The sequence below is a fragment of the Podarcis melisellensis genome, assembly GCF_964234715.1.
Source record: "Podarcis melisellensis genome assembly, chromosome: W".
NCBI classification, from domain to species: Eukaryota; Metazoa; Chordata; class Lepidosauria; order Squamata; family Lacertidae; genus Podarcis; species Podarcis melisellensis.
Genome location: NC_138535.1, coordinates 36,619,298 through 36,632,517, shown reverse-complemented (window position 1 = coordinate 36,632,517; position 13,220 = coordinate 36,619,298).

Sequence of the window (13,220 nt, the reverse complement as noted above, 5' to 3'; positions counted from 1 at the left end):
CCATATCTTAATGGACACAGACCTTGATAAATAGCATCCTAGCCATAGGCTAATTTTGTGGAGTTTAAAGCTAAGCATACAAGTTCTCAAAGCATGCTTTGAAATCCATATGAACTCTAGTATGCTGTCGGGGGAAGAGGAAGGATGTGGTTGGCTGAAATGAAGTCCGATCCTGTACAGATAAATCACTAGTGGAAGCGCCAACAGAAACCTGTACAGATTCCACACGATCATGAGGAAGCCTGAATCTGGGCAGGACCTTGTCTCTTTGCCTGTCATTTGTGGCTGCTCCACCCAGGTCTGAGACGCCTTCCGGAGTGAAACAGTGATCGGGGGGGGGGGGGGGCGGGGGAGGCAAGAGGATGGAGCCGTCTAAAGCCCTCCGCGGGTACTTTGAAAACAGACTCCTTTTGTCTGGATCTTCCCTGCGCAAAGATGGGTCTGTATGCATTTTGAGCAGAGGAGGAGGGTCTGTGGAACTGCCCACCACTGCGGTGTACTGTTCCCAGGATATTAAAATAAAATAAAATATATTCAAAGTTATAACAAGACATATTATCCAAAAACATATCCTTATCCCCCCCCCATTTTTCCTCCCCCCCATAACCCCCACCCCACCCCACCTCCTGACTTCCCTCAGTTCCAGTCTTTGGTTTCTCTAATATTGCTATTCTCTGCATGTTACAAAGTTGTATAGATCCTCAAACTGTTTAGCTGATTATTATCAGCAAAAAAAAAATAAAAAATTGCGTCTTCAGAGACTTTGTGAAAGGTTCCCATTCATCCTTAAAGTCATAGTTCTCCTTGTCCTGTAGCTTATATGTCAATTTTGCCACTTCTGCATAGTCCATCAACTTTTCTTGCCATGATTCTTTAGTTGGGGTTTCTTCAGTCTTCCATCCTTGCGCAACCAGAACTCTCGCGGCCATTGTCGCATACATGAAGATGTTTTTCAACTTTTTTGGCAGACCTTTCCCTACAATCCCCAACAAAAATGCCTCGGGTTTTTAAACAAATAATAAATGGGACATTATCTTCAATTCATTGTATATCATTTCCCAAAATGTTTTAATTACCTTACACTCCCACCACATATGATAAAATGTTCCCTCCTTTTCCTTACACTTCCAACATATATTTGAACTAGTTTTGTACATTTTCCCTAACTGCACTAGTGTTGTATACCATCTGTACATCATCTTCATGTAGTTCTTCATGTACTGTTCCCAGGATAGGTAAAGATCATTCAACAGTTTTCAAATTGAAAAGCGGTGTTTCATTTTGAGACCCTTTGTAACACCATCCAGTTCGCTTAACCACAACCTACGACCCTTGAGGTTTTTACTGAAGCAAAAGGATTGATTCCATCCCTGCATCAAACAGCTGTGATTTGAGGATCGTCTGTTTCATAGCAGCTCCTGTGCCCCTTCTCTCTGCTGCATTTGGCATGAAATTGCCGGTGATTTCCCCAGGAGTAAAAAGGCCTACCTACTCTGGGCTTATTCTTGGGAATTACTTTGCAACAAAGAAGAAAGCTTTTCGTCTTCTGTTTCTTTTCATTTTTATGTTTTCAAAATGCTTGATATCTGACACTGATTTCTGTATATTGTGTTTTCTTTCTTTTTCAAGCTTTCATAAAAATTAGCCTTTGAAACCAGCTGGTACACTGGTCAGAAGACTTGCCTTCGTGTCCACAGAATGGAGAGGAAAAGTTCGCCCAACGAATCCCTGGGTGCGACCCCAGAGACCTCCGGCTCCCACCTGGCTGAGCCTTCTCATTGCCAGCTCACTTCGATGCCCTCTGTTCCCAGAGATACCACTGGAAGAGCTGCTTCCCTTAGCCAGGAAGAGTCGGGGTCCCAGCAGCCTTCCCAGCAGGCCTCCCACATTTCCTCCTCCTTGGGCAGTGCTCCATTGCATGTCCCCGAGCAGCTTGCCGAAGAAAGGCCCCATGGCACTGGCCAAAGTGCTTCCCTCCCATCTCTGGGTGAGGTTTCTTCTTCCCAGTGCACCACCCAGGGAATGGGTCACCAGCGTGGAGCGACGTTCTCTAGCCTGCAGTCTGGGAGTAGGAAAAGTGTGATCTGCTTTGCGGGCATCTCCTTTGAGAGTGCTCTCCAGGGGACCCAGGCTGTTTCCTCTGCCTCTAAGTCTCCAGAGGGGTCTGTCCCAGCTCCGAGCACAGCTGATCTGGCTAAAGGCGGCCAGGGGCAAGGCCAGGTAAGTCCAGATTGAGAGGTAGGGAAAGGGCTTTGAGGCTGTAATGCCCTCCTTGAGTCTCTCCAGCTGCTTTGGACAACTGCCCCCATCCCTGACCCCTGGCCATACCGCCTGGGCCTGGTGAGAGATGGAGCCCCAGAACACCTGGAGTGCACCAGGCTGGGGAAGGATGTCGTGAGGTGGAAGGCAAAAGGAAGGCAGACAGCCCATCCCGGGGTCGGTCCTTTTCCTCCTTCTAGCTTAATGGCTCACCTGAGCCGCCATCCTTTAAACTGGGGAAGCAGCAGCGGCTCATCAGAACTCACAAGTTAGGAAGTCCTATGTTATCGTCCCCATCTTCTTGTTATGTCCTGTTGGTGGGGAGGATCGTGCCACTTTCCTGTGGGTGGGCAGCCAGCCAGCAGCAGGCTGGCAGGTGGGCCCAGGGAAATGGCTTTGTTGGGGGAGCCTCAGAACTCATCCTCTGCATGTTTGTTCCCTGTTGCCCCAAAGTGGGAACTGTCTTGCAATTCAGGCTTGTGGCACACAGGTAGAGAAGGGGAGCCGTTTGTCTCTTCAGATGCCTGGGAGAAGAGAGCAGTGGGTGGGGGCAGCCTCTGCTCCCCCTTCTAGAAAGGAGGCCTTTGCCAACATGGGTGCAATTCTGCTCCATGGGGGGAAAGTGTTTATCCATCATGGACTTGGGGGGATGCTGCTGCCAGACAATATGGGCTTTGAAGGATATTTTTTTACTGTAGGCCTGCATTTCAATGTTTGCCTATTTTCGGACCTAGTTGTAAAGTACCTTGAGATTCCCACATAATAGGTTGCAGGTAAATACTCAAAAAATAAGAACTCCCCCCCCCCATCATGTTACAAAGTCAATTGACACAGAGCCTAAAATAATGCCAACGAGCTCTTCTACCTGGAAGTGCAACATCAGCCCTTCAACACATCAGCATGATGTGCAGTTGTCACACGGCTACGACTCATAAGCCATGAATGCAGGTCTGAATAGTGCCCCTTTGTAAACCCCCACCCTCCATGCAGAAAAAGGGCATCTGCCCCTGAAATCCTTTCAGTATAAAGTGTATGAATGACAGGCAGCTAAAAAACTGTCTCCTCGGCTATTTGGCTCATGTGTCTCATAGGACAAACTCCGTGGACGAAAACAGCCTTGCCAGGAATGTGAGCCGACTTTAATCCAGCCTGCCCTGAAATATCTCAGAAGTGAAGCAGGAGAAAGAGGCCCAGTTTATGGCGGTGAGCTGACTTGGTTTTGAGTAGGAGGGTGTGCGCTGCAGGGGACTGGTCTGCTTATGTGAATAGGCTGGACTACAAAATCTATGGCTACTCTTCTATTCTTTTCCTGCAAGCCGTCCTCTACAAGGAGATCCTTGGGCTGGGAGGGGGCTGGAAGTGACCATATTCCAGATGAGGGGGAGCATGAAGCCAGGCTCTGGGCTTTCGTTTCGTGTTGGAATGGAGATGTAAAATCACAACAGATGCACACCTGGGACCTTGTCAAAAGTCAAAAGTTTAAAATATAAAGGCTAATGGAATTCTATTTAAAAATCAAAAGTCGCTGTAGTGGTTCAAGTTATAGTGTCAGACAAAAGACAAGATGGAAAAGAAAAGATAAGGAACAGAGAAAAGAGATAGAGAGAAAAGAAGAAAGAAAGAAAAAGAAAACACAAAAAATGCTACTGAAAATGGTTTGTTTGTTTGTTCAGAAAAGAGAAGGAAAAGAAAAAAACCAATGTAATAAGTAAATAGGAAAAGGGGGGAGTGAGGATGGAAAAGTAGTTATATATATATAGAATTCTTTAATGAGAAATTAAAAAAAAACTTTTAAAACTTTTAAGTGATAGCAGCTCTTTTGGCTGAGGTGTGGCATGCAGCTGAAACAGTATTTCAGGAAACTCAAGCATTCGGTGTGAATCTCCAAGAGCTTGAAGAGAAACTCCAGGCGTTGCCAGCAACACTCCAGGAGCCGCAAGCCAGAGGTATTTTTGAGAATCCTGTCTTCACAAATTCCGGGGACATGGCCCTCCCAGTGTTAAGGTGGGGAGGTGGGGCTGCGGGTTTGCAGATAAGAGTCCAAAGTTAAAAATGTAAAGGCTAATGGAATTCTATTTAAAAATCAGGTCAGGACAACAGATCCACACCTGGGAGCTTGATGGCAGCTGAAGGGATCCACGGTGATCCAGGACAAGCTGCACTTGCTGCTCAGGTAAGGCCAGAAGGAGGCTTACCAGGCGTCCACGGTTGCCAGGGACAGTCCCCGGATTCAGCAATCTGTCCCCGGCAGAAATGTGTCCCCGGAATATCCCCGGATTTACGCCTGGGGACTTCCTGCGCTGCAACATGGCTGACGCCATGGCAGCAAGCAGCATCGGAGGTCCCGACTACATCCGGGGACATTAATTAAATCCGGGGACATTCCAGCCAGTTCCAGCCAGCCAATCCGCTGCCTGGGGGGGGGTGCCCCGACCTTGCTGCAGCCGCCGCCGCTGAGGAGAGGGAGAGCCCGACCCGAGAGAGAAGAGACCCAGAGGAAGGTCTGTCTGCTTTAACGTCTCATTGCTGAGCAAAAAACAGCGTTCTTGGCCGTTCCTGTGGCGTACACCCCTCCCCCCTTTTCTCCAGCTGGACGGCTTTTCTTTGGGGCGTTGAGGCAAAGCACAGCAGAGGGGATCCCCTGTCCCCCCCCCACTTTGTGGGAGAGGTCGCTTGCAGATAGGGATAGCGCACGGTTGGAGAGCCTTTTATTTGTAATTGCTCTGGTTGCTTAGAAGGGTAGTTGGCGGATGAAGTGAATCAAGTCAACTTTAATCGTTTAACCTGCCAGAAAAAGGGCCACTTTAAAACAGCGGCTGTCTAGTTCACAGAGTTCCTGAACAAGCCTGCATGGAAACACCGGTTTCTATAATGACTGAAATGTGCTTCATTTGCAACTAAGTAGAGCCTCTCTGCTAATGCAGAGCACAATCCACAGCTTCAGGCAAGGCCATTTATATACCCAGAATCCAGAGCAGCCTTTTCTCATACGCCTCTGAAGTACCACCACTGCAACACCAGCGCTTGGCCTTCTGGCACCTGCAGGCTAGGGAAAGAGCTCTCTAGCACCCTGGGGTGGAGCTCCTTCTCAGCAATAGCACTGCCTGCTCATTCCCAACTTCTTCAACCAGTGCCTCTGTGCCTTCTGTAAATGTCTGGAGTAAATGTCTAGCAGGAAGTGTCTGTCCTCTCCAGGATGTTGAAATACTGAAGAAGGCGCCCAATAGCCCTAAGACGGGGGCGGAAACAGTACTTAAGGATGATCAAGCATTGCGTATGAAGGTCCAGGAGCTTGAAGAAAAACTCCAGGCGTTGCCAAAAATACTCCAGGATCCGCAAGGAAGAGGTATTTTTGAGAATCCTGTCTTCACAAATTCCGGGGACATGGCCCTCCCAGTGTTAAGGTGGGGAGGTGGGGTTGGGAGTTTGCAGATAAGAGTCCAAAGTTAAAAATATAAAGGCTAATGGAATTCTATTTAAAAATCAAAAGTCGCTGTGGTGGTTCAAGTTATAGTGTCAGAGAAAAGACAAGATGGAAAAGAAAAGATAAGGATCAGAGAAAAGAGATAGAGAGAAAAAGAAAAAAGAAAGAAAAAGAAAACACAAAAATTCCTACTGAAAATAGTTTGTTTGTTCAGAAAAGAGAAGGAAAAGAAAAAAACCATTGTAATAAGTAAACAGAAAAAGGGGGGAGTGGGGATGGAAAAGTAGTTATATATATATAGCATTCTTTAATGAGAAATTTTTTTAAAAAAATTAAACTTTTTTTGAGTGATAGCAGCTCTTTTGGCTGAGGTGTGGCATGCAGCTGAAACAGTATTTCAGGAAACTCAAGCATTCGGTGTGAATCTCCAGGAGCTTGAAGAGAAACTCCAGGCGTTGCCAGCAACACTCCAGGAGCCGCAAGCCAGAGGTATTTTTGAGAACCCTGTCTTCACAAATTCCGGGGACATGGCCCTCCCAGTGTTAAGGTGGGGAGGTGGGGCTGCGGGTTTGCAGATAAGAGTCCAAAGTTAAAAATGTAAAGGCTAATGGAATTCTATTTAAAAATCAGGTCAGGACAAGAGATCCACACCTGGGAGCTTGATGGCAGCTGAAGGGATCCACGGTGATCCAGGACAAGCTGCACTTGCTGCTCAGGTAAGGCCAGAAGGAGGCTTACCAGGCCTCCCCGGTTGCCAGGGAGAGTCCCCGGATTCAGCAATCTGTCCCTGGCAGAAATGTGTCCCCGGAATGTCCCCGGATTTACGCCTGGGGACTTCCTGCGCTACAACATGGCTGACGCCATGGCAGCAAGCAGCATCGGAGGTCCCGACTACATCCGGGGACATTAATTAAATCCGGGGACATTCCAGCCAGCCAATCCGCTGCCTGGGGGGGGGGGGTTGCCCCGACCTTGCTGCAGCCGCCGCCGCTGAGGAGAGGGAGAGCCCGACCCGAGAGAGAAGAGACCCAGAGGAAGGTCTGTCTGTTTTAACGCCTCATTGCTGAGCAAAAAACAGCGTTCTTGGCCGTTCCTGTGGCGTACACCCCTCCCCCCTTTTCTCCAGCTGGACGGCTTGTCTTTGGGGCGTTGAGGCAAAGCACAGCAGAGGGGATCCCCTGTCCCCCCCCCCCACTTTGTGGGAGAGGTCGCTTGCAGATAGGGATAGCGCACGGTTGGAGAGCCTTTTATTTGTAATTGCTCTGGTTGCTTAGAAGGGTAGTTGGCGGATGAAGTGAATCAAGTCAACTTTAATCGTTTAACCTGCCAGAAAAAGGGCCAGTTTAAAACAGCGGCTGTCTAGTTCACAGAGTTCCTGAACAAGCCTGCATGGAAACACCGGTTTCTATAATGACTGAAATGTGCTTCATTTGCAACTAAGTAGAGCCTCTCTGCTAATGCAGAGCACAATCCACAGCTTCAGGCAAGGCCATTTATATACCCAGAATCCAGAGCAGCCTTTTCTCCTACGCCTCTGAAGTACCACCACTGCAACATCAGCGCTTGGCCTTCTGGCACCTGCAGGCTAGGGAAAGAGCTCTTTAGCACCCTGGGGTGGAGCTCCTTCTCAGCAATAGCACTGTCTGCTCATTCCCAACTTCTTCAACCAGTGCCTCTGTGCCTTCTGTAAATGTCTGGAGTAAATGTCTAGCAGGAAGTGTCTGTCCTCTCCAGGATGTTGAAATACTGAAGAAGGCGCCCAATAGCCCTAAGACGGGGGTGGAAATAGTACTTAATAATGATCAAGCATTGCGTATGAAGGTCCAGGAGCTTGAAGAAAAACTCCAGCTGTTGACAGAAATACTCCAGGATCCGCAAGGAAGAGGTATTTTTGAGAATCCTGTCTTCACAAATTCCGGGGACATGGCCCTCCCAGTGTTAAGGTGGGGAGGTGGGGTTGGGAGTTTGCAGATAAGAGTCCAAAGTTAAAAATGTAAAGGCTAATGGAATTCTATTTAAAACTCAAAAGTCGCTGTGGTGGTTCAAGTTATAGTGTCAGAGAAAAGACAAGATGGAAAAGAAAAGATAAGGAACAGATAAAAGAGATAGAGAGAAAAAGAAGAAAGAAAAAAAAAACACAAAAATTCCTACTGAAAATTGTTTGTTTGTTTGTTCAGAAAAGAGAAGGAAAAGAAAAAAAAAACCCATTGTAATACGTAAATAGGAAAAGGGGAGGAGTGGGGATGGAAAAGTAGTTATATAGAGAGAGAATTCTTTAATGAGAAATTAAAAAAAGCTTTTAAAACTTTTAAGTGATAGCAGCTCTTTTGGCTGAGGTGTGGCATGCAGCTGAAACAGTATTTCAGGAAACTCAAGCATTGCCTATGAAGGTCCAGGAGCTTGAAGAGAAACTCCAGGCGTTGCCAGCAACACTCCAGGAGCCGCAAGCCAGAGGTATTTTTGAGAACCCTGTCTTCACAAATTCCGGGGACATGGCCCTCCCAGTGTTAAGGTGGGGAGGTGGGGCTGCGGGTTTGCAGATAAGAGTCCAAAGTTAAAAATGCAAAGGCTAATGGAATTCTATTTAAAAATCAGGTCAGGACAACAGATCCACACCTGGGAGCTTGATGGCAGCTGAAGGGATCCACGGGGATCCAGGGCAAGCTGCACTTGCTGCTCAGGTAAGGCCAGAAGGAGGCTTACCAGGAGTCCCCGGTTGCCAGGGAGAGTCCCCAGATTCAGCAATCTGTCCCCGGCAGAAACGTGTCCCCGGAATGTCCCCAGATTTACGCCTGGGGACTTCCTGCGCTGCAACATGGCTGACGCCATGGCAGCAAGCAGCATCGGAGGTCCCAACTACATCCGGGGACATTAATTAAATCCGGGGACATTCCAGCCAGCCAATCCGCTGGCTGGGGGGGGGTGCCCCGACCTTGCTGCAGCCGCCGCCGCTGAGGAGAGGGAGAGCCCGACCCGAGAGAGAAGAGACCCAGAGGAAGGTCTGTCTGCTTTAACGCCTCATTGCTGAGCAAAAATCAGCGTTCTTGGCCGTTCCTGTGGCGTACACCCCTCCCCCCTTTTCTCCAGCTGGACGGCTTGTCTTTGGGGCGTTGAGGCAAAGCACAGCAGAGGGGATCCCCTGTCCCCCCCCCACTTTGTGGGAGAGCTCGCTTGCAGATAGGGATAGCGCACGGTTGGAGAGCCTTTTATTTGTAATTGCTCTGGTTGCTTAGAAGGGTAGTTGGCGGATGAAGTGAATCAAGTCAACTTTAATCGTTTAACCTGCCAGAAAAAGGGCCAGTTTAAAACAGCGGCTGTCTAGTTCACAGAATTCCTGAACAAGCCTGCATGGAAACACCGGTTTCTATAATGACTGAAATGTGCTTCATTTGCAACTAAGTAGAGCCTCTCTGCTAATGCAGAGCACAATCCACAGCTTCAGGCAAGGCCATTTATATACCCAGAATCCAGAGCAGCCTTTTCTCCTACGCCTCTGAAGTACCACCACTGCAACATCAGCGCTTGCCCTTCTGGCACCTGCAGGCTAGGGAAAGAGCTCTTTAGCACCCTGGGGTGGAGTTCCTTCTCAGCAATAGCACTGTCTGCTCATTCCCAACTTCTTCAACCAGTGCCTCTCTGCCTTCTGTAAATGTCTGGAGTAAATGTCTAGCAGGAAGTGTCTGTCCTCTCCAGGATGTTGAAATACCGAAGAAGGCGCCCAATAGCCCTAAGACGGGGGCGGAAACAGTACTTAATGATGATCAAGCATTGCGTATGAAGGTCCAGGAGCTTGTAGAAAACCTCCAGCCGTTGCCAGCAATACTCCAGGAGCCGCAAGCAAGAGGTATTTTTGAGAAAAGGGGGGAGGGGGAGTGGTGATGGAAAAGTAGATATATATATAGAATTCTTTAATGAGAAATTAAAAAAACCTTTTTTTGAAAAATAGAAAAATGAGTAATAATGAATATGAGTAAATGAGTAAGAAGTGAATAGAAATAGATGAATAATGAGTAATAATGTATTAATAAAAAAGGGAGGGTTGTGTGTATAGCTAAAGAAGAAGGAGGAGAGAGGGAGAGGGGGGGGGGACAAGAAAACTGATTTACAGTGCTGGCTCTTGGGAATTGAAAGGGCACATAAAAAGGCCTTGCCCAAATTAAAGAAAATCCAACAAACAACCCCAGTCAAACAATTAAAAAAACCAGCCTGTGGATCTCAGATGAACAAGTCCCACTTTGGTGCAACTTGACCGGAATGGCATGCACAGATGCTCCCTTCTTTTTCTCAGTGTTAGCAACTCTTTTGGCTGGGGTGTGGCAAGGAGCTGAAACAGTATTTCAGGAAACTCAGACATTCCTTGTGAAGCTCTGGGAGCTTGAAGAGAAACTCCAGGCGTTGCCAGCAACACTCCAGGAGCCGCAAGCCAGAGGTATTTTTGAGAATCCTGTCTTCACAAATTCCGGGGAAATGGCCCTCCCAGTGTTAAGGTGGGGAGGTGGGGCTGCGGGTTTGCAGATAAGAGTCCAAAGTTAAAAATGTAAAGGCTAATGGAATTCTATTTAAAAATCAGGTCAGGACAAGAGATCCACACCTGGGAGCTTGATGGCAGCTGAAGGGATCCACGGGGATCCAGGACAAGCTGCACTTGCTGCTCAGGTAAGGCCAGAAGGAGGCTTACCAGGCCTCCCCGGTTGCCAGGGAGAGTCCCCGGATTCAGCAATCTGTCCCCAGCAGAAATGTGTCCCCGGAATGTCCCCGGATTTACGCCTGGGGACTTCCTGTGCTGCAACATGGCTGACGCCATGGCAGCAAGCAGCATCGGAGGTCCCGACTACATCCGGGGACATTAATTAAATCCGGGGACATTCCAGCCAGCCAATTCGCTGGCTGGGGGGGGGGTGCCCTGACCTTGCTGCAGCCGCCGCCGCTGAGGAGAGGGAGAGCCCGACCCGAGAGAGAAGAGACCCAGAGGAAGGTCTGTCTGCTTTAACAACTCATTGCTGAGCAAAAATCAGCGTTCTTGGCCGTTCCTGTGGCGTACACCCCTCCCCCCTTTTCTCCAGCTGGACGGCTTGTCTTTGGGGTGTTGAGGCAAAGCACAGCAGAGGGGATCCCCTGTCCCCCCCACCCACTTTGTGGGAGAGCTCGCTTGCAGATAGGGATAGCGCACGGTTGGAGAGCCTTTTATTTGTAATTGCTCTGGTTGCTTAGAAGGGTAGTTGGCGGATGAAGTGAATCAAGTCAACTTTAACCGTTTAACCTGCCAGAAAAAGGGCCAGTTTAAAACAGCGGCTGTCTAGTTCACAGAGTTCCTGAACAAGCCTGCATGGAAACACCGGTTTCTATAATAACTGAAATGTGCTTCATTTGCAACTAAGTAGAGCCTCTCTGCTAATGCAGAGCACAATCCACAGCTTCAGGCAAGGCCATTTATATACCCAGAATCCAGAGCAGCCTTTTCTCCTACTCCTCTGAAGTACCACCACTGCAACACCAGCGCTTGCCCTTCTGGCACCTGCAGGCTAGGGAAAGAGCTCTCTAGCACCCTGGGGTGGAGCTCCTTCTCAGCAATAGCACTGTCTGCTCATTCCCAACTTCTTCAACCAGTGCCACTGTGCCTTCTGTAAATGTCTGGAGTAAATGTCTAGCAGGAAGTGTCTGTCCTCTCCAGGATGTTGAAATACTGAAGAAGGCGCCCAATAGCCCTAAGACGGGGGCGGAAACAGTACTTAAGGATGATCAAGCATTGCCTATGAAGGTCCAGGAGGTTGAAGAAAAACTCCAGGCGTTGCCAAAAATACTCCAGGATCCGCAAGGAAGAGGTATTTTTGAGAATCCTGTCTTCACAAATTCCGGGGACATGGCCCTCCCAGTGTTAAGGTGGGGAGGTGGGGTTGGGAGTTTGCAGATAAGAGTCCAAAGTTAAAAATGTAAAGGCTAATGGAATTCTGTGCTCCGAAGGCTTGCGGATTGCCGCCTGAAGCCTGGAGAGTGAGAGGGGTCTGTGCACACCGATCCCTCTTGCTCTCGAGGCTACGCTTTGCTGGAGAGGCGCTGCACAGTTTTCCCTCTCTGTGCAGCGCCCCTTCAGCGAAGCGGGAGGAGAAATGGAAGGGGCTCCGTTTCTCCTGCCACTTCGCTGAAGGGACGCTTAGCAGAGAAGGGGAGAATTTTTTTCCCCTGTTCTCCGCCTCCTATGGTCCGGTGCGTCTTATAGAGCGAAAAATACGGTATATATAGAATTCATTAATGAGAAATTTAAAAAAACTTTTTTTTAAAAAAAAGAAAAAATGAGTAATAATAATGAAAATGAGTAAATGAGTAAGAAGTGAATAGAAATGGATGAATAATGAGTAATAATGTATTAATAAAAAAGGGAGGGTTGTGTGTATAACTAAAGAAGAAGGAGGGGAGAGAGAGAGAAGGGAACAAGAAAAAGGGGCAGTTTTAATTCTCCTGTGGGACCCCCAGGGCTTGGTGTCGGGTCCCTAGATCGGGGCTGAGGCGGCCGTTCCAGGAAATGGGCTCCAATGGTTCAGGCCGCCTACCTGGGTTCATAGGGCTTTAAAATACGGATAAGAAATGGACTGAAAATAAACTAAATAAAATAAAGCATGGGTTTTGCTGTGCCCCCCTGCACTGGCAGGGCAGGGTCCACGCCGCGTTCTTCTAGCCCCCAGCCGGTCCCCGGTGCGCGGTTCCTCTGCTCTTTTGCTCCAGCCGCTGGTGATATTGGCTTGGGGTCGGAGCTGGGCTAGCTGGGGCGTTCCCTCCGGGCTTCCCTGTCTCTCCCGATCCCCTCCTATCCTTACCAATACAGTCGTACCTTGGATCCCAAACGCCTTGCGTCTCGAATGTTTTGGCTCCCGAACGCCACAAACCCGGAAGTGAGTGTTCCGGTTTGTGAATGTTCTTTGGAGCCCAAATGTCCGACGGGGCTTCCGCGGCTTCGGATTGAGTGCAGGAAGCTCCTGCAGCCAATCGGAAACCGCGCCTTGGTTTCCGAATGTTTTGGAAGTCAAACGGACTTCTGGCATGGATTCCGTTTGACTTCTGAGGTACCACTGTATATCTTCTCGGAGCAGGGGCAATCCCATTGCCGCCTTCAGTTCTGGTAAAGCTAAGAATTGCTTGTGCAGATCTTGATGCCTTCAAGGCCGAGGCTGTCATCTGATGAGACCCAGTACTCCTATCAGAGAAGCAAATCCTCAAATACAGTCATACCTCTTCTTCCGCTCGGCTCAGGTTACGTCTTTTCAGGTTGCGTCCCGCGGCGACCCGGAAGTAACGGAACGGGTTACTTCCAGGTTTCGCTGCTCGCGCATGTGCAGACGCTCAGAATGACGTCACACGCATGCGCAGAAGCGGCAAATCGCGACCCAAACACGCGCAGACGCGGGTTGCATTCTGCTCATGATGCGAACGGGGCTCCGGAACGGAGGCCCTTCGCAACCAGAGGTACCACTGTAGTTGAAATGCCTGGCTTGTTCAATGGCTTGTCCATTTAGGAGCCATTTCTGCTTCCTGGGCTGTGCCC